This window comes from Falco peregrinus, chromosome 8 (genome assembly GCF_023634155.1).
Source record: "Falco peregrinus isolate bFalPer1 chromosome 8, bFalPer1.pri, whole genome shotgun sequence".
NCBI classification, from domain to species: domain Eukaryota; kingdom Metazoa; phylum Chordata; class Aves; order Falconiformes; family Falconidae; genus Falco; species Falco peregrinus.
Window position 1 is genome coordinate 41,540,229 of NC_073728.1, and position 21,368 is coordinate 41,561,596.

At 44.8% G+C, this 21,368-nt stretch overlaps 1 protein-coding gene across 3 annotated transcripts in view; it reads left to right on the top strand.

The window, feature by feature from the left end:
* Positions 1-16,153: 16,153 nt before the first annotated feature.
* LYPD6 (LY6/PLAUR domain containing 6) overlaps positions 16,154-21,368 on the top strand; it is a 38,184-nt gene continuing 32,969 nt past the window's right edge. The window contains exon 1 of one of the 3 annotated variants that reach the window (XM_027793824.2): positions 16,154-16,229. The gene's annotated coding sequence lies outside the window, so the exon portion shown is untranslated. Of the gene's footprint in view, positions 16,230-16,269; positions 16,472-19,607; positions 19,780-21,368 lie in introns of those variants that run through there. The other 2 variants (XM_055811902.1, XM_027793823.2) reach the window with 2 other exon arrangements.

Consider the following 21,368-nt stretch of genomic DNA (forward strand, 5'->3'; position numbering starts at 1 on the left):
GAAGAGCAAAGGCACTGAACTTATGTGAGTACATATGGTATGTGTGAGCTAAACATTAGCAGTGGTAAAAAAATGCTCTGCAGAAAAAGAGCAAGCAAGAGAAATACAGGCTTGGGTTTTTGGGAGAGTATTGAATGGAGAGCATAGTGAACCGCTGTGGGCAGAATCATACCCTGAAGATTTTGAATAAACCAGATCCAGTGACTTTGTAGCAGCAAACGAACTTTTGGAAAAGAGTAACGAAAGAGAAAAATCTGTGCTTAGAGGAACCAAAGTACAGAGTTAGTGTCCACAGAAACCATGTCAAAACACTGCTGAAGAGCACAGGGCTGTCACAAGGCTCCCCAAATCAGCGGCAGCACCACTGGAACCTGCAGCTTTTGCATGAGTTGGTCGTGGAAGGGGAAATATCTGGTGATCTGGGATAGAGGGGCAAAATCCCCTTCCCCCCCCCCCCCCCCCCCCCCCGAAAGGATCTGGTATCTTTAATGAATGCTCTGGTTTAACCATAGGGTGAAGCATTGATGTCTGTCTTGCTGTAGCTGAGAAAACACGGTGAAGTCTCTCTTTTTCACTACACTACTTGCAAAAAAAAAAAAAAATAAATAAAAATCTATACATACCACCCATTGGAGAGGACGCTATTCTGAGCCATCAGACCACCTCGGCTATTTTGTACTTGCACAGACTGGCCAGTCTTTGGGTAGTTCAAAACAGTCAAGGATGATTTGAACCTGCCTGCAGGACAGGTCAGAACTGGGGAATGTCTATATCTGACCAAAAGCATCTCTGCAGGGGTCTGAGGTGCTGAGGAGAATGACGTGAGGGTAACAGGAAGGGATCAAAGGGTACCAGCAAGAGGGATGTGGTTGGGGATGACTAAAGATGTCCTTCAGATGCTGGAAATGCATAATCCTAAATCACCCCCATGCAAGGGTGTTTGTTCGTAGAATCATTTAGGTCGGAAAAGACCTTTGAGATCGTCAAGTCCAACCATTAACCCAGCGCTGCCACTAAAGCGTGGCCCTAAGCGCCGCATCTACGTGGGTTTTAAACATGTCTAGGGTTGGTGACTCCACCGCCTCCCTGGGCAGCCTGTGCCAGTGCTTACCCACTCTTTCAGTGAAGAAATTTTTCCTAACATCCAATTTAAATCTGCCTTGGCGCAGTTGGGGCCGTTTTCTCTTGTCCTTTCACTTGCTGTCCAGGAGAAGAGGCCAAGCGAATTGTCTGTGGAGAAGCCAGCCGTGCCGGTGGAGGTGCAGCTGTGCGTGTGTAAGGTGGCTTTCGCAGGGACAGGGGAGTGGGTGTCTGGGTCCATCAGGAAAGCAGAGGGGACATATGTGCCCCGAGCAGGAGGCATTTGCCTGGGCAGCCTCTCCCCAGGATGCTAAGCACCAAGAGAGGTCTCATTCTTTGCCCCAAGCCCCTTTCTCAGGGGCTTCTTACCTCTGCTTGCTCTTGTGTCAGCTTCTCTGTGAGGGCTGGGCTGGCCGCCGGTGTGCATCATAGGGGCTGGGGGTCAGCCCCGCACCGTCAGCGGTGGGAACAAGAGCTTTTGCACAGAGACGGCAATCCAAAACAAGGGGCGAGGGAGGGAAAAGAATCTACTGGTGGGATGAGATTAACTAATCTTGCCTGGGGACAATTTCCCTTCCATATGCAGGTTTGAGGCTCAAACATCTGGAGAAAGGAAGGTCAGCTGGAGGGAGGGAAGGGCCTGAGCAGCTTCCCCCACACGAGACCCTGCCACGGCAGCCCATGTTCGTGTCTTGCTAAGGCCAGGTTTGTGCAGTTTTACAGAGCTGTGGTATGATCGTAGCCTAGTTTGGAATACAAAGGGAAGAAAAAACCTCTTTGACAGTTCATTTGCAATAATCTTTATCATCAGATTTGTGGAACTTCATCTTTTCACCACTCATCAAAATCTTCAGCTATAAACCAGGTTAGACACCAGCAGACGGATATAAAGACTTTTGATTTGCGAATACAAACACGTGCAGCTGGCCTGTAAGTGTGAGGCCAACGTGATGTTAACGGTGGTGTCTCACTATAGGACAGCCTATCCCTCTCATGGGATTTATACTTTGCTCTTGTTGAACTCTGGGAAAATGTCCATTAACTTGTAATCCAGGAGAACGGGATTAATTGTGAAATCTTGAAAGTGTATGTTAATAAAATTTGTCCATTAATATATCATCCCTGCTATTAATCATGTGGCATTAGCAAAATGTGCTCTTGACTTGAAGGAGTTCTGTTTCATATCCCCCTCTGCTCCCCAGTTTCTGCTATTTAAAGACAGTTACCCCTTTCTATCTTTTCAGATTAACAAGATAAAGTGTTAATGAATTGGAAAAAAACCAACTTGGAACTCTCAAGCGCTACTTGGAGTGTTGGGTGCCCCTGGAAAGGGGCTGGGACAGCTGATCATCTGAAAGTTTCGTGCTGGCTGAGCAGCGAGAGGTGGAGTGGGTGTTCCTCAGGGGGTGCAGAGATGTGCTCTTTGCAGAGGATGTTCCAATGGTGTTCTGGTGGCCGTGTGGTAGGGAACAGTCGGCTTGCTGGTAGGTGCAGCTGACGTTGGGGACCTCAAGAAGTCTTGGTGAGATAGGTATGAAGGCTCCCTGTACTCCTTAGTGGTCCTTGTCTAACCTGGACTGGGAGACCTCTACTGCTGGGCAAGGAAAGCTCTTCCTATGTTTCGCTGCCCTTGCCATTAGGTTTTTGTTCCTGTCTACCTTGAGTAGGTTTTGCTGTGTTGGAAGTGTTTGCTTCTAGCGTCAGCAGGCTGAAGGGATTGTCCCTTGGTGACATTTAATGAGCTTGCCCTTTCATTCGGTCAGAAATGGTCCGTAGGTTGAAGAGCTCCCACCCATGAGACCTTCCTCTGTAAGTCACGGGGTTCAGGGCTCTGTTCGTTCCTGTTGCTCTCTTTTTGACGCTTTTCTTTCTCTGCTGGTTAAGCCTCTCTCTTTTCCTCTCCTATTCCTGTCCTGCCCAGTCCTAAAGCAATGACTTGGGAGGGTGTGAGTGTTTTTGGGGCAGGGGGCTCTGGGGAGCAGAACAGGGGTGGGCAGAGGTGAGAAAGCAGCAGAAGATGGGGCAAGTAGGAGGAAGAGTGTTTGTGTGTGAGGGTGAAGGCTACAGGGAAAGCACCAGAGAGCCCTGTTCAGGCTGCGCCCTGCTTCTCTTTTGTGAATTCCTTTGCTTCGCAGCAATGTGTGCCTCTCTGGAGAACAACTCCACTTCAGCAGGTTTCTTTCAAGAAGGCACCATGGTTGGTTTAGCAATGATACCTGGCTTGGCTAAAGAGAGATGAGGGCATCTGGGGGGGTGGGGGGGCACACGTGTTATGAGCAGGCCAACAGGGCCAAGCTGTGAGAGCACACCGGGTTCTGCAGTGCCTCACCTTTGGGAGAACCAGAAGAGTTAACCCTCTTGCCTTTCAAAATGCTGGTGTCGTTTTTCTTGCCTCATTACCTTTGCTTTTGCTCGAGGTGCTGCTGTGGCGGTTCCCGCAGACCTGGTACAGCTGTCCTGCTCAGCCACCTCCCGCGTGTGCCACCGCCACCCTTGTGCGGTGATTCTCCGACGTGGCTTTGCAGCATTTCTAGTGTTTTATCTTCAGCTTGGTTCTTGTCTTTTGTTAGCAATGGAGGACTTTATTTGAAGTTAATGCTTTCGCATCAGGAGGTTAACTGTGCATGTTGCTTTTTTTGTCGCTGCCTGGGGCGCAATGCTCGCCAGCCCTGTTACAGCTGCAGTTCCTCAGCACCTTCTGACCTGCCAGGGTGCCTAAGCCAGTCCTCCGTTTCTGGCACAAGCTACCAGACCACAATGAGAGCCTTTCTTCCTCTCTAGCTGCGGGTCCAGATAGTCCTCTAATGAGTCTGCGCCAAGTTGCCAGCTGGACCGGATCCCAATCGAAAACTATTTTAAGCACATGTAAATTTAAGCATGCGAGTAGCCCAGCTGAATTCAATTCACATGTTTGGGCTGGGCCATGGCACAAGAGCTGGGGAGGGCTGTGGTCATGAATGAGGCATTCCCGTCCCTGTTCAGAGATCCTTTCCCCATTACCATCCGTGGCTTCCCCAGTGCCAAGCCACAGTTGCTGCTGTTGTCAGAGCATCCATTGTCCTTGAGGAGGTGACTCTGGAGCAGTTACGTTGTTGCGTGAAACTGGGTAATCTCCGTGATGAAAATTTCTGTGGTGAAAATAGGCTGAAGGTGATCAGTTGTCATTAGGCTATTTTAAAAACAGAATTATTCAAGTGACAGCTAATGAACCTGAAGAATATGCTAAAAAACCAAAACAAAACCCCACCTAGAAAAAAAGTGCAAAAAGGATTTAACTGCCACTGGATTCTCTTCCACTGAAGCAATATATCATAGTCAATATTTGATATTCATAACTAAGATTTGAAGGGGAAAAAAATTCTGAATGTTTCTATACTTCAGGAGGAAACACAGAGGGACGTTTAATATTTTAAAACATAACCCTGTATTCCAATGAATCAAACATTTAGAAAGCAGCATTTTAGTAGCCTGATCGCAAACATTTTGGACAGCGGTGGGGAAAAGGCTAGATTTCAGGTGCGTGTCCCGAGTTTTGCAGTTTGGGGAGCATTTGCATGTTGCTCAGCTACTGTTATTATGCTTTTGTGGTAGGTCTCATCTCACGTTCTTTTCTGCTGGCTGTGGATCTCTGTCTCTCCCAGGTGAGGGCATTTATTTTTACACTGATGCAATTTTACAGCTCCTCTGATTTCTGCGGAGAAGCAGGCTGCTTGGCTCCATGGCTGTTAGCATAAACTGGTTACTGGGAAGTAAACAGATAGGAGAAGCTGTGTTTATTTTTCAGGTTCATTATAAATCCTTCAGAATATTTCCTGCTCACCCACTAGATAAGAACATTCCTAGCTACAGCTCTAATCCCACAGCCTAATTTCAAGATTCCCTAGAAACTGCTGTTATTAATTTAGTACAAAAAAAAGAGCAAAGTTATGTAATGACTGACGGGTGGCATCTGGTAGCATTTTTGGATGATTTTAGTTTTTCTTATCCTATATTTAGAAGTTAACATATCGATCGTGTGTATTGGTTTTTTCCTGTTGAAAGGGAAAAATAAACCACCCCGGACTGCTTCTGGCCCTCCTCCATGGACTCATGTGTATGCCAAGAGCCAGAACATGTGAGCATGTTGAAGTAGCTGATGCCGGGTCCTTCATTCCGTGTGATAATCCCTAAATCCAAGTGTCCAAATTCAAATCCACAAATACAAATCCATTTGTAATCCTACAAATTAGGAACTGAGTTCTGCAGCAACTATTGAGAAAAACTTTCAGACTTAGTCTTTCAACAAGGAGTAGGTTGAACTCTACCGTTTTTGCTTCTACACGTAAATTAATATCCGAATTTCCCCACGCAGCTCAGTTTAACGTTAGCTCCAGAAGTGAAAGGAACTCACAGAGAACCACCACGGCTCTCAGCAGGTCTGCCTGGTGTTGAAGTCCTTGAAAAGTAAGGTGCACGTAGGGCTTGTTGGGTGCTGAGTGAAGAAAAAGGGATGAACAAGGGGTCTGGGGTATAACCGTGCTGGTGAGGTTCATTGCAGGTAACTCGGCTCCTCCCCAGCCTTGACTACATCACCTCCAGAAAGGGGGCTCCTCTCCGGGGACATGTTCTCCTGCTCTGTAAGTAGTTTGGGGACTGGGGGGAAGGGAAGGGTGCAGAGCAAGTGCTACGAGTTGGGAGCACTCAGGGAAGCAGGACTGAGCCACGCTGTTGAAAGGAGGAGTTGGCCCAAGAACAAATGGTACCTACTGGAGCCATGTGTAGGTGAGGACGAGCTGCCTTAGTCCTTTAGAAGAGGTGCAAGAAATAACCTCAAGGGGATTCTTCTTGAAGACTTCCTCTGCACATAAGCTGTACCAAAAGGAGCAGGCCTGAGTTGAAAAGCCTGTTACTGACCACTCTCACTGCTGGGAGCAATCTAACCTCATGCAGTAGAGTGTGATGCAGCCCTGAATACCCTGGGTGGAGGGGAGTGTTTCTGGTGGGGATCAGATCGGTGAGACCCTGGAATAGCCATCCAGTTGGAGGAGCTGCACGTGAAAGTCAATCCCTTTGTGAAACAGACTTTATGACCAAACTCTTCACAATGGCTGAGGATGAGGTTGGTTGGTGAAGGAGGTTCTCTCTAGTCCCAAAGTTCTGCTTATTGGGTATTTTTTTTTCCCAGGACACTGTTCAAGAGAAAAAATGTTTTATGAAAACATCGTGTCATGCCAAAATCTAGGACTACTGTAGGGGCTGGGTATGGTCACAAAATCATCACACCAAAGGAATTGCCATGCTAGAGGTGAAACAAACAAACTCTAGGGGTCTGGTGCAGGCTGCTGTAGTGCCACCGAGAGGGCAGGGGTTGCACAAGTGGGGCCAGCACTCCCACGAAGCCACCAGACAAACCATTCCATTAGTACCTGAAGCCATGCGTGTTCATAAAGAGACGTTTAACACAAAGGTGTTAATGCCTCAGTGACTGGAGCAGTTCTTCCCACCCTGCCCCGCTCTTCTTTTTGACCACCTTCTTGATTTTCATGTGACAGGTCTTTCTGTGCCTGCTTAGGACATGGCTTCTCTTCTTCAAAGGCTTTTACTTAGTCACACGGGAAGATTAATGAGAAGGAATAATCTGTTACTAGCGATGAAGCAATTTTTCACACTATGTCAGCTCACCTTGGCCCTCCATTAGGGAGGAGGTGGCTGGCGCTGCAGGGCACAGCCTTGCAGGGAGCCCACACTGTCACAGCTGTTGCTGTAAATGATTAGATATTTTTAAAATATTTTTTATTAGATTTATTTATATACATTAAATATAATAAATATATTTTTCCCAATTATTTACTTTATTATTTTATTGAATTTAATCGGGATCCTAGGGGCGGGGGAAAAAAAAAAAGAGAAACTCCAAACTGAAGAGAGGACTAAATTTGTATCCATGTTTGTGGTATTGTAAATAACTAGAAACTCTCTTCTCACCCCAGAAAGATGCTGGCAGAGTGGGAGGAAAATCTAGCTGGGGTTGTATAGCTCCATCAACAGTCTCCCAGTGACTCGTAGGTTCATTCACTCCAGCTCACTGCAAGAGCAAAATAACTGGATCAAATCTGGACTGGCCATCTTTGCATTCAAATCCTCAAAGTGTATCTCATCCTCTCTTATAAAGATTCTTTTTAGCCAGCTTGGGAGCAGCTTAAGAAAAAGAAAATTAAGAAAACAAAGATGCAATCTTGGAGTGACATATCATAATGAGACTTTTCAGTCTCTCAAACCTTCTCATTAACTTGCACCAAATGCAGACTTCAAAAATTACAAAAGGATTTTCTCTCATAGCCCACAAATAGTCTGTGCTTAGAGTATACCACACTGTCTCAGTCTTCTTGGCTTATTCCCAAAGCAGCTTCTTTTGGCATGCTACAGTTGATGGGAATGATATTGTAGGAAGAACAAAGTACAATTTTTCCAAAGGAAATAATAAATCTGCTGTGGGCTTTCAAAGCAAGCTACAATAATCAGCAAGTGATTTTTTTATTTTTTTTTAAGAATGTAGAAAGAACACAGATGTTATTTTTGACCATTAACATCTTGACTATAAAGACATGCAAAGTATTTCCCAATGGCTTTTCCCCCTTCTCTTGTTTATTTTCTTATGTTATTAAACTCAAAGCTTCCCCCCCCCCCCCCGGTGTATTAAACATGGCAACATCATAGTTCTGCCACATTGCCAGTATGGTAGCTTAGACAATTACTGCTGAAGTTTTTTAGGTTTGTTTGTTGTTGTGTTTTTTTAATCTGCTTGTCATTTCAGCATTTCATATTTTATCTCCGTAACGTATAAGCCCAAAGAAGACATCTAGCTGAAAAGCAGCTCCATCTGTACAACAAGGGCAACAGGCATTACGGTTGGGATGCTCACATTAGATATCCTGTAAATTTGACATAAAAGCGAGAAACAAAACCCAAGACATTCTTGATGATTAAAAAACTATTAATCCATTGATTAAATTTAGCTGAGGGGAAAAAAACCCCGATCAATAGAGAGGTTTGTAGTTTATTGTTTCTTCTTTTTTCTTTTACAGCCTAATCAAGAGTGAGGTTGGTGGGAGACTTGTGTTAGTTCAGCTTCAGTGGACACTGGATCAGGTGATTAATAAAAGTTAGGTGTCTAGCTTCAATCTGAACAAGGGCTCTTTGCTTTGGGGCGCTGCGCAGATCAAATGGTCCTAATGAAGGCTGGAACTGTCTCTGAACTAAGAGGTCGTGCGTGTGATGAAGGAGCAAGGTTTCAGGAGATTTCTCCCGTTCCCAGAGTCTTGCAACATCCTTTAGGGGAAAAATTCCACCTTAGTCTATTTTGGAGGCTGAAGGAAAGGTTGAAGCAAGCATGCACACACATACTCCTTCAGCAGCTCTCTGACTGGGGATCAGTGAAATAATGATCTATGTCAGTGACACGGACATGGTGGAAGCAGGAGGCTGGAGTTCAGCTGATGTGTGATTTCGCAGCTGTGGAACTGCTCTCTTGGCCCGGGTCATTTATGCAGTCTGACACCAGTTCCACTGGAAGGAGATGGGATTGTATTTGATGTGGGTTTTACGATTTCATCCGTGTCATGTTTGCGCCACTCTGTTGTGCCTTCTGCTGCTTACCTTTGCACCTGTTTCAAGACTTTTTCCAAGGGGGGAGAATACAAAACTTGTCAGGTTAGCCCCCTTTGGTATGTTCTCTTAAATCCATATTTATTTATTTTTTTAATTTTAATTAAATTTTGTCTTGATTGTGCTCTCTACCTAGTTACACTGGAGAGCCAAGGACTTAAATACAGGTTATTTCCCTTGTGCTTAATCGAGGACCCAGCTTTTTATAAATGGGCAGTGATGAATATTGGAAATTATTTGGAATCTTCTTCAGATGGGTATTTTTTCCCTCCCTTTATGGAACCAAAAGGATCATCTCCAGAAAGCGCAATGTTTTGCATCTCAATGTTTTAATGCATTTGCAAGTGAAGGGATGCTCCTCATGTAACTTAACCAGAGAGGTTGTACCTGATAGCAGTGGGTTTGCTTGCTTCTCTAGAAGGAATGGTGAAAATCCACCCAAACAAAAAGATACAATTTGGTAGTTTTGTGCAAATGCCAGGTTATTTATCACATAATCTATATGATGGGATCTGCAATGAGTTCCCCCAGCCCATACACTCTTTTTTTTTTTTTTTTTTTTTTTTTTTTTTTTTTTAGTTCAGGGAAGGAATGGAAATGCGTGGGCTTGGGGGATAGAGGCTGCTGTTTTAATGATTTCAGTAGGTATTAATTCCCCAAAAAGAGTTGGAGGGGAGGGTTATTTACTGAACCCCACCAGAAATGAAAACATCAAGCAGTCAGAAGATCTGGTAGCACTGTCAGATGATGCATGCGCAGGAACACTGCCCATGGGGACAGGGGTGGGTGACGTGTCAGTCTTCTGTGAATGCGCAGCTCCTTGCAAAAAAAGTGGCCTTATTATTATCTAATGGGTTAAACCAGTTTTATTGTTTGCGTCAACCTGAACTATAGGAAATCTTACCTGTTTGCTTCCTGATGCTCTGACGTGTCCCTGGAAAGTTCTCAAAACCTTTAAATTTCTTTGTGCGGTGCTATTTCTGTATTCACTTGCGCAGGACTTTCTAAGATACTGATTGAGCAAAGGTGATGAATTTGATTTCCTCGCCTGGCCCCAGCAGATACTGCGCTTTGCTTTCTATCTCCTCCTATCTCTGGTGCTGGAGATAGTGTTTATCTTTACCGAGCAGGTTACTGGAGGAATTAATGTTTGCTTGTGCCACAGTGGGGAGGCAAAAGGGCACTGCTATATCCCACCACCGACCCCGGGAGTGTTGGGAGGCTTCAATTAATTCCATTTTGTGCCGTGCTTTGACAGTCCCCAATCAAAGACACGACAGGCATATATAAACTATTATTATGTTGGTGGTAAATGAATTTTAATGTTGCAATACTATAATGCCAGGCATAAAGAGGAAAAATAGCAAGAAATCTTTTACTGGGAGGGGTTAAAGTTTTCAAAAAATCATTAGGAGCTCTTCTGGCAAGTACAGCTGAATGTAGGCATGTGTGTTTGCATTTTCACACAGATCCAAGAGGAGGAGTTAATGGAGTACAGGGCTATCAGGTTCATTTCCAATTTCCCCCCAGACTGTAATGAAACGCCATAGTGCCTCAAACCAAACCTCTCATTAGTCTCCTTATTAGTTTTCACTCTAGTAAATAAACTAATGGTGCTACTAGCAGTTAATAATAGGCAATCAGGGTCTCTTTCATGCCTGTAACTTTTCTCCCTGCTCTTTGGAAAAAAAAAAAAAAAAGAAAAAAAAAAAAACAACAAAAAAACACCCACCAACCAGTGTGTGGAAGAAAAAAAATAAAATAAATCAACCCCCTTTTAATTCCACTAACTTTTTTTTTTTAATCCTTTATTTCATGATTCTGTGCTTTTTATGGCTGCCACTGATCCAAAAGCACACTTTCTGTGAAGCATCCTTCATCTGGCAGAAAGGCTCCCAACTATAGTTCTATGGTTGATACCCATCTCTGGAATCCCCTTCCTGGTGCAGAGGTGTCTCCTGCCAAAGCCTGGCAGTGAAAGAAAAACACACTGTAAGTTGTTTGCTGAAATATTGTTCTTGATGGGTACAATAGGCACTCTGAAACCGCAGTTTATAAACGGTGGAGCGTGTTGTTCAAACATGCCACCCACCTTCAATACCTCCTGTTAGGAAATACAGAATTATGTAGCTGCGGGTGGGGTATTTTGGTGGTAGAACTTCTGTCCTGTGTTCCTAACTTGACTTGGCCTCTTTTTTGTGTCTTTATTTTTTTAACCCAGCTCCTGTAGATGTGGCACTTAGGGATGGTTGGACCTGATGATCTTACAGCTCTTGTCCAACCTAAACGATTCTATGTTGTCCGTGACCTAAAACCTTAGAAGAAGGTTTGGGGCATGTCCGTGCTTCTGCTGTGGCACAGAACCATGCACTAGCTAATTAATCTAATTTCTTGTCAGGCAGAAGATAGTGGATCCTTGAGGACATAAGGATTTCCCCTGTCACCTAACCATGATTGTCGTTAAATTTTCTGGTCCCCTTCCCCTCACCCTTATTTCTCCATATTATGTTACCACCTTGACCCTGAAGCACTCCTATTTTTTCCCCTCCAACTTTTCTTTACCTGCCCACTTTTTGATTCTTTCTTTCCTATAACATGTTCTTGTTTCTTTGAGATATTAAAGGGTTTGGGGTTTTTATTACATAAGTAGTATGTCTTTGATCTATCAAGCCATGCTCTCTCAAAGAGGTGTCCAAAAAGAATTGTATTTGAGAGTTACCATTGAAAATGAAGGGATGTTGACCTGGTAAGAAATCCTTTTCTTTTTGAGATTGCTTTGGTGGTTGGGGTGCTAGACTGGGTGGAATTAGAACAAATAATTGATCAGATCTTTCACTCTTTCCAAGTGATATTTAAACCAGGAAGTCAAATGAAGGCTACAAGAATGCCCAGTATGTCCTGTTCGTCATAAAATGCTGTGATTCAATAGTGTGTTCCCAGTTTTACTACTGGGAAAGTAATTTCCAAATGCTAGAGACCAGTAACACCACAGACACCTACCTTAATTCCTCTTGTAGGACTGGAAAATTCAGTCTTGATGATACCATAGAAAGGCACCCATTTGGACTGGTCATTCAGTCTGCTGGCTCTGAGTATCTGTTGAACATTATTAAACGTTTTTAATTGTGTCACTAATTCCCTATGAAATCAAGGACTGTTTGGGCATGCAGGAGCCTCAGCCTTACATTTGTAATATGGCTATAAACCACTGATAGCTTTCAATATGTGTCCAAGCTGTTGTCCTTCCATCTTCTACCAAACAAGACAATTTGGTGGAATTTTGGTGGCAACTGAACTTGATGTTTCAAACCTCAATACTTTCAATTGTGTTCCTTTCGATGTGGAGTTTAATATCCTTGTCGCTGATTTTGAACTTTTTCTTCCTGAGGCTGCTGGGTTTTGGGTGGTGCATTCTGGGGTTCCCTGAGGTTTGTAGAAAGCAGAAGGTAGCTGGAGGGGGTATAATTTGGACACTCTTTGTGTCAATACCTTCTCCTATATCTCTGAAAATGTGGAGATCCAGTCCCCAGCAACGAGCAAAAGGATCACTAGAGCATGCTCAGAGTTCAGACACCTGGAAGCACCGTCGTGTTTCCCCGTCTCTTTGTGGTCTTTTTGCCCCAGGTGGCACAGAGCCAGGAGAAGGCTGGGAGGGCTGCTCAGTGGTGTGAAGTGTGCGACCATCTCTGTCATGCCCTGACTTCTGTACAGCCCGATCGTGGGTGTCCGGCCCTAATTCCAGCAAGCCCCAAGTTTAATGATTTACTCGGGCTTTGTCTACCAAACTCTTGGGCTAATTCCAGGAGGTTGTAGAAAATAGGCAGTGTGCCTTCTGGGGGCTACCTGCTACTGCGCTCACCGAGCTGTTCTTCCAGAAACACCCAATGCTGGGTGCTCTTGGCAAAGCTGCAGTGAACTTATGAAGGTGGTAGAAAGCTTTTAAAAAAGGGTATAGCCAAATTTGAGACAGACAGGTTATAGATGATGCTGGTAGTGGAGAACCATAAATAGCAATAATAAGGTGCACTTCCTAGGGGAGTTACTGTTCTGAGACACAGATGCAAAGAAGTTCAGCCTTGTGCCTAAACTAGACAAGGTCACGACGGACACAGAATGAAACAATAATAATCCCAGTTTAGCTATTTTCCCAGTGTTTATGGGGAATTTGAGGAATCCCATCTAGCAGTGCTAAGAGCCACAGATGCACACTGCTGCTTGTACAGGCTATATGAGGCTAAAGAAATGGCTTTGATGTTCCCTGGCTATGAAGCGATCATTCATAAACCTTCACAAGCAAAAGGATGAATAAAGTGCATTGAATGTTGGCACAGCAACCACGGGCTGTGCTGCAGATACTGTTAAATAGCAATGTGTTTGCATGCCTGGACAATTAGGAAGTGTCTGAAGAGATGTGAAAATTTAAATCTATTTTTGCATAGCACACAAAGGCAGAGTCACAGCACTTAAGGCCCCCCAAACCCACTAGCCATTCCCGAGGGAACAGACGTCACTCCCTCGTTCACCATAAGGACAAATCTAGGATTCCCTATCAACAGAACTGATGTAGCCAGCCGGTTTTGTCTACGATTGGTAATTCTTTCCTGTAATCTTTCAAATTAATGAATTAATAACAGCTATTAATAGCTGGCCTTCGATGCTCCGGGATTCCCTGGTTCAAATTGGTGTGAGGCACTGTAGCACTCACTTGGAGCATTGCGGTTAATTGCTGCTCGTGAACCTGCCTGAAATATTGCATGTCAGTGCTCAGGCTCAGCACAGGGATGCATATGATGCTTGGCTGTAGTCGGCAATCCTCCTTAGGAGAAGATAAAAATGTCTTTCACAATAAATTGCCTAGCTTTTTTTATGGTTCTCATCAATTATTTCTTTAATTCTCGAGTCTGTATGGGACTCTTAAAATGCTTTGCAATTTATTTCATAACTTCCATAATTTTATGAGTGGTTTTATATACCAAGTTTCCAGGCTGTTTTAAGTAACTGCCTGACTGTATGTGAATGTATAGGTGTACCTTCTACAGATACTGGTGAAGTGAGCTGGAATAAATTCTCAATTAGACATTTTGACCTCATAATCTCCCTTACAGAAACACAAGGCTTTTGCAACCTTCACGGGACATACAGCCTTCATCATCCTGACACTGTTGTGGGATTTCTTGCCTGTCCTTTTAAACTTTTCATCTTGGCGATGCCTTCCCATAGCCTTGCTGTTCCTTTTGTCTTCTCTTCAGTAAGCTCCTTGTCTGTATTGCCGTGATTGATTCGTTGGGATGATTCACAAGCACTGAAAGCTCCAGCCAGATGACTCTATTCCTATTAATAGCATTCGTGGGAATAAATATGAAAATAATTACTTATGTATTACTAAATCCTGTGTATCAGGCTAGGGTTTTTCAGTCTGAAGGATGATCTTAGAGCTGAGTCAGGAACTCTGTCCCAGGGTGTCTGCTGTCTGTTAGCAACGCTCAGGGTCTGTTCCACTCTTCTAACCTTGTTTGCCCATTAGCTCCCCTGAAAAGGAGATTTCTTTCTCCACCTGTTGATTCCTTTTTTTTGGGGGGTGGGGGGGTGGCGGGGAAGGCTGGCTACCACCTCAGTCCCTAGAGGATTGTGGAAGGCTTGCTGTGCCACAGCCAGTTTCACAGCCGCCTCCTGATGCAGTCTGTGACCGGGTGAGGGTACCCAGTCAGACGCCCTTCCTTGGCCGCAGCCGTGCCCTGTGTCCCACTGGGGCTGCCATAGCATCCTCCTCGCATGGGCTTTCTGGCTCCTGTCCTCTCCATCCAAGCACTGCCTGCTCAGCACCAAGCTTTGCATCTCCACGCCCAGCACTGACTAAGGTCTTACACCCAGAGCTGGCATCTGCCTTTCAAATCACCTGCCCTGCAAAACTCTAAGGAATCTTCTAAAATGAATGTTTGTGCTACAGTAACCCTAAGAGGACAACATGAACCTCTCCAAGGTGCAGGCTAGGTAAATAATAAGCAATTAATTAAAGAAATGGGGCTGACTTTGCAGCCTTTCCTGTGAGCGAACAGTGGTTATATCGACAGAGAAACTCTTAAAAAATGAAATTACACATAGGAGCATACACCATGGCACTGCTCAAAACCCAGAGGACAAAGCTATCTTTGGCCGCGGTGGAGAGCTGTTTGAGTGAGCTATATATTTTGTAGATGATATTCCCATAAATATTGCAAGAGGAAATGGGAGCAGCATGGACAGGAAAGACCGGTGATGCCGTGCTGGGCTGCTGCTGGAGCCCCTGCCCCTGATTTGTGTGCTGGGAGCAGGAGACAGGTTGTGTAGCTTCTCCCATCAGCGAAAGCATTCCTGCCTTTATTAGCAGCTTTCAACTGGCAGCCAATGCTGATTTAATACTAATGCTTTTTTGATGAATTGTTGCTTCGTCTGTTTTGAATACTTTCTGCATGACTAATTAATGTACCAAAATGAATTAAATTGTGTTGTTAAACTTTACACTAGAGTATGTGCAAACAAACGGCTGGAAGTCACCGCTCTTCTTCAATATTTTATCTAATCTTTACATTCTCAGGGACGGGGCATTGCTTGTTATCTAAAAGCCACTTAACTGAGCTAAAATGTGATGTCATGCTTCCCTAAGTATGTGTAGGTATTTATGTTCAGTCTGTTGAGAAACAGACTTGAATACAGTGAGATATACGTAATTTCGTTCCTTTAACGATAACAAAACCCACTTGAAATTGGCAAGAGATGAAAACCTGCAGCTTCATATGTGGAGTTTTGCTTGAGTAAAGCGTTCTGTAACATTATGCTGGGATAAACCAGCATGATTCATCGCTGGAAAGACACTCCCAGCTGGAGCAGATAGAAATCACTCACTATTGACCCTTGTGAAGAGCGGATCAGCCCCTCGGAGCGGAAAAGCTGCTGGGAACAAGGTAACCCGGCAGGCAGGAGTGTTTGTATTTCATAGCTGAGTCGTGCTGGCAAGGCGCTCTGTCCGCTCGCCGCTGCGGAGGGCAGCAGCCGTGCCACGCTGCGACGGGATGTGATTCCTCTCCCCGGCTGCCTGCTAATTCCCCAGGCTTTTGAATTTATGTTTGATTGTCTGTAGATTTTTTTTTTTTTTCCCCTGAAACAAAGCCGACTTGCGTAAGAGACTAGAATAACAGCATAGTTGTTTGATATGTATAGCTACACTTGGAAGAATCCAGCATCTAATTTTTTAATGAAGCACGGCAAGAAGCTGGAGCTCAGCACAAGCTGTGCCCAGCAAAGATCCTAATCTTCCTTTTCCAGCCGAGGAGAGCTGCAGCGGGCACACGCATCCCATGAGCCAGCGGCGTGGCTGCTGCTGGCTGCGGGAGGGGGGAGCCGGCAGCCCGCCACCCAGCCATGGGGACCGGGGGGCTGTAGCGGGCAGTGCCCGGGGGGGGGCCGGGGCTGCCGCCTGCCAAATGGAAACCCCCTGAGCCACGGGCTGGCACGCACGTGCTCCACAGGTACGCATCTCTGTTCCACAGAATCTCTGCTGTCTCGTCTTTTTCTCTGTTACAGGGGGAAAAAGTGATCTTGGTCTTAAGAGTCGCTTGGGTTGGCGAGTGCTTGGGCAAGCGTACCACCCGTGGTGCGCGGGGAGTGGCGTCACTCAACAAACTTCAGTTCATTCAACGATCAGTCGGATTATTTAAAAATCAATATAAGGATTATTGAAACTCAAGGGTGTGGATTATTGAAACTCAAGGTATGGATTATTTAAATTCAAGGTATAGATTAGGCAATCCGTTAAAAGAGCGGAACTGCACCCCGTATTTGTGAGAGGACTGGGGTGGGGGGCCAGTCCTGGCGATCCCCCCACCTACCCAACCCCTTACCCCCCAGGTCACCCTCTTACCGCAGTCAGCTACCTGGGGGGGACCGTGGCTGCGTGGGTGTTCGGTGGCCAGGACGGGGGACTGGGGCTCAGCCCATGGGGCTCAGCTCTGAGATGCTGGAACTCCAAAGCGGGTGTTTCCAGGGGGAAAAGGCACGTCCGGGTGCTCGTTGGGGGAAGGTGGGGTGATGGAGCGGGCAAGGCGCAGTTCGGTGGCTGTTGGTCCTGCCCTGCTCCCCAGTGGGTTATTTGGATGTGACAGGAGACCGTGGGTGTGATTTTTCTTCTTTTAATTTTTTTTTTTTGGAGAGCCTGCTTATGAAAACATAGGTTTTTTTACAAATTGTTTTCTTTCATAAATCAGCATAATTTCTTTTATATTTTGGAAACTTTGACTTGGTAGTAGATATCGACAGCTATAAAAACCTGCCCAAACCATGGGGCTACCTGCAGGAGTATCCGCTGTGTTCAATACGGTATGTTCTTAGGTGTGTGTTTATTGATTTTTATAGCAGCACAAGTCCAGGCTGTGCAGAGGGGCTGTGGTTTGTCTTTTTTGTCTACATGAGGTTCATTTTAAGGCCACGCCAGAGTACAGGGCTGATGGCTGTCGTGGATTGTGAGCTTCCAATGGGCAGAGCTGGCACACCATATGGATTCTCTCTCCCCCACCAAAAAAAATCGAAAAATTATGTTGCCTTAGAGAGCTTGTTCTGTGGAAATTAATAAATACCAAAGATCTCAGTGTGAGCTGGGTGGAGATCCCCAGTGCGGTCATTAACATACCTTTAGAGCTATCTTTGTTGCTTTTTTTTTTTTGCTTTTATTGCTGTGGGAGCCCTGCTTTGCACAGAGATATGGCTATCTCGCTGCATCAGAGCTCAGGGCTGCTGCTGGACGGGGCTGTCAGGGGGTCGGGCAGGCTCCTGCATCCCCTCCAGCCCCGGCTGCGGAGCCCCAGGGGTTTCAGACCTGCCTGTTTGGTTTTCTGGCATGGAAATGTAACAGTGCCCTCCGCTGTGTAACCAGCGCTTGAAGAAGGATAGCTGAAATGAAAATGTAGGTGGTTTTGCTTTATTAAGCGGTGGGCTTGCAGGCTTCACGAGCTGCTAGAGAGGAGGTGCCAGGATGAGATTTCTTCACTAGATCCACACTCGCTTTGCGGTGGAACAAGGTAAAAATAAATCATGGGTCAGGCGCTCATGGGTGGGTGATCGCTGCAATAATAATAATAATAGTGATTTAGCTCATTAGTACTGCTCAGATAAAATGATTCCCAACACACAACCAGCTAGTTATGCAGACACCAAGGGCTGGCTTTCAGTCAGGCTGGTCCCGGGGTCTGACCCTGCTGCCTCCTGTACGGCCCTGGGAGATGCCAGCGGGGAGGGAATTCGACCCTTTGAGTTTCCACTGGATTTCTTTTTTACGCTGGTGCTGACATAAAAATGTTTGAAAAGTCACCCTGGTTGTATTACAGTAGAAGACTTGTTCACTGTAAATCTAAAACTTGATTTATGCGTCAGCGATCCGCTTGTTTAATTATCTGGCGTTCGTGTGTCTGATCTTGAGTCTGATTTCCCCTAATTCTCTGGTGTAAAAGGTAAAGTATAAGTTACAATGTAGTTTGGAAATAGAATAAATTATTGTTTCAGTTTTTGCTCATGAGGAGGATCGGGGTTTCCCAGTGGAAGCCAAACTCTGACCCCCTTGGCTTGTCCAAGCTTCCCGCTACTGTTAGAAACTGGATCGATCGGCAAGTGTAGGGGTTTAAGGAGGACTGAAATGATTGCTGTATATCCTTCAAGACGGTTTTTAGCCATGTATGAGCCTGGCCACAGTAAGCTATAGCCCTCCTCGTATTTCCTGGCCCCCACATTGCATGTAGTGTCTCTCAAATCGATGCGATGGAATAGGAAGAAGAACTCACAGGGGTCAAATGATGCCACAGCTGAGCTTGGGCAACGGTGAATGCTGCAGAAGAGATCGAAGCACGTATTGGTGCGGCTGATGGTTTGGTTTGATAAAGCTCAGTAAGACATATTTAGTTAAAATTAATTTGCCTTGAAAATGAACTGTTATTTTAATCCCACGGTGGCTGACGTGGTTCCTGGGTAAAATATGGCATATCTCGACTGCTGATAGGTATCTTCCTTTTGTAACAAGATATTTACTGAGTGAGAATAGCACGAAGTGGGCGGTGAGGTAGGAATGCTGGTACTTCTTTGGCACTCTGCATAGATTTTTATGTTAGACAATACCTCCTTGTGATATAACTGGTGAGGAAGGGCATGAGTACAAACATATCCCACGTTTATTTCATCTTTTTCTTGACTTATTTTGGATTCTGTGACTTCTTGGGGGAGGATGGTTAGTTTGACTGGCAAGACTACCTGCTTGTTGGAAAGCCGCCTTTCTCTTACAAAAAAGCGACTAATTCCTCATAGTTTTCCTTGTTGCCAAGTATTACAATAGCTGTAGGAGACCTTAGATGCCCATTTTACCCCGGTGAATTTACTGTGTTCTTTGTTGTGTGGTGTGACCTACTCAGAGAGGAGCATAGTTCTTATCCCTCAGTTGCCATATGTTCGCAGCAATAATCATTGTTTTCTGTAAGCGCCAGTATTTGGTCTGGTGTGCGTACGCTGTGCTTCATTGTCTCTGATATAGTTTGTATAAAGCTGCTGTGGAAATTGAGAGGGTTTTACAGTGGAAATTTATGTATGTAGCTGGTACTGCTTGGTCACGGACCTTATATAGTTGTTAAATATTTTTGACATTTGTATACCGAATAAAATAACAGTTTATCACTTGGCAGGTGACAAAAAGGGAGAAGTTTTCTCTAAATGTTGCTGCCATTTGTACGCTGCAGGGCTTTGCGTCTACGTGCTCCTCAGCTCAGACCCTTCGCCAGCGCCGCAGGGCGCGATCCCGTCCCAATCCACAATATTGCCATTTATTTGGCTCGCAGCAGTGCCAAGGCAGGGCGGTAGGACTGGGTCTCTCTCAGAAGGGATGCTACAGATGCACACGGGAGGAGCGGCGCTTCGTGCCAGGACTTCGCTTTGCTGTAATACTCAGAAAATCCTTTGTGGAAACCTTGAAGTTAAATATTGGGATGTATTCGGGATGAGGACATAAAATATCCTGCGTGTGGCTCCGTTGGCATGTATTTCCAAGTAAGCTGTTGCGGGGGCTCGCCTTGCTGCCTTGCCTGGCTTTACATAAACAGCTAAATATGATGTATAAACTGCTAAATATGATAGGAAGGGATGGGAGGAATGGAGTCAATTATAGCTAAAAGTTTTACTGTGTCCTTTTTCCTTTTACATGTCCATATAGTATATAAAATCCCTTGTGCATTCTTTTTAAATTTGGAGGGGGGGTGGAGGGGTGTATATGACCTTTCATTCGCTTCCTATACAACCACCTTTCCTTTAATAGAAATACATAAATTACTGTCATCGAATTCTACCTGCAATTACTTTGTATCAGTCAACCTACTGCTTTTGTATGTATCTGCTTTTATCTCATTAGCTGTTGTACAGACGAATTATGACTTGTAGGTAGCTGGCTGACTAGCTGTCGGGTGATTCCTTTGTATACTGGTGGTATTTGGCCGGCAAAACGTTAATGTTGTGAGTATTTCAGCACTAGGCAGCTTACAAAATTGCTGGGGTTTGTATCCACAAGGGTGTTTCTGTACTAAGGGATGTGTTGTGTAAAAGAAGAAAAGCATGTAAACAGATTTACAGACCAAATCATTGGGATTCAGAAACTGGTTTATAGTGCAGTGAATAAAATGGTTCTGGAAAACTGGAAGTCATGCAAGCTGAAGGCTTGAGCACTCATAACCTTGCCTAATTTTGAGCTTATTAGATATGGCTGTGAAGTGCCCAAGGGCAATTTAAAAAATCCTAAAACCAAACCAAACCAAAAAACAACACCCCCCCCCCCCCCAAAAAAAAACCCAAAACCAACAAAAAAACTTTTTACGGGAACTTATATGAACTGGCACTGTGTTACTGTTTGATTATTATTAATAATTTTAAATTCCCCCCTCTCCCTTAATAATTGGAAATAGCTAACTCCAGTCCCCGTTCCCTTTTGCTGTTCTTATTCCTTTATTCATGACAAGATTTTCAAATGGAATCATTTCGCAATGCTGGTCCGTGCTGTTTTCCAGCCCTCGTGCTGGAGCGCAGGCGGGGCGGTCGCAGCCTGTTGTCCTTTCATGCCCTGATATTCACATTGCTGTTACAGAAATCAGGGGGTTTGGCTGGGTGGTGCAGGGGGGGGGTCTGACAGGCTGGTTTCTGGAGCTTAGTCAGCTGCAGGATGTTTGTTTTTTTTTTAAAGTAAATAACGTGTGTCTACAGTTGTGCTTTGGAGGAGGAGGTAAAGGTATGCCATAAGGGTTTTGGCCACCTGAAAATAAGGTTGGTAGGAAGGAGAAGGAAAATCAAGCTGAAATATTCTTTCACTTAAACCACTGGATTTCTGTTTGCCAGCTCCAAGCTTTCTTGTGCAGTTTCATTTGTTTCCTGTTTCATATTAACATGTGTAATTCTTTTTTTTTTTTTTTTTGAAGTAAATGAAGTACATTAAGTTAGGTTACTTTTTCAGATGTTATTTTTAAACAATCAAATGAAAACTAATTTGGGTGACTGTGTGTATAACCAGTTTCCCAAAATAGCGCTGACGTGAGTTGGAAACAATAGCTCTTGTCTCCAGAATAATGGGAGTCCTTGATAAAATTTTAGCATCT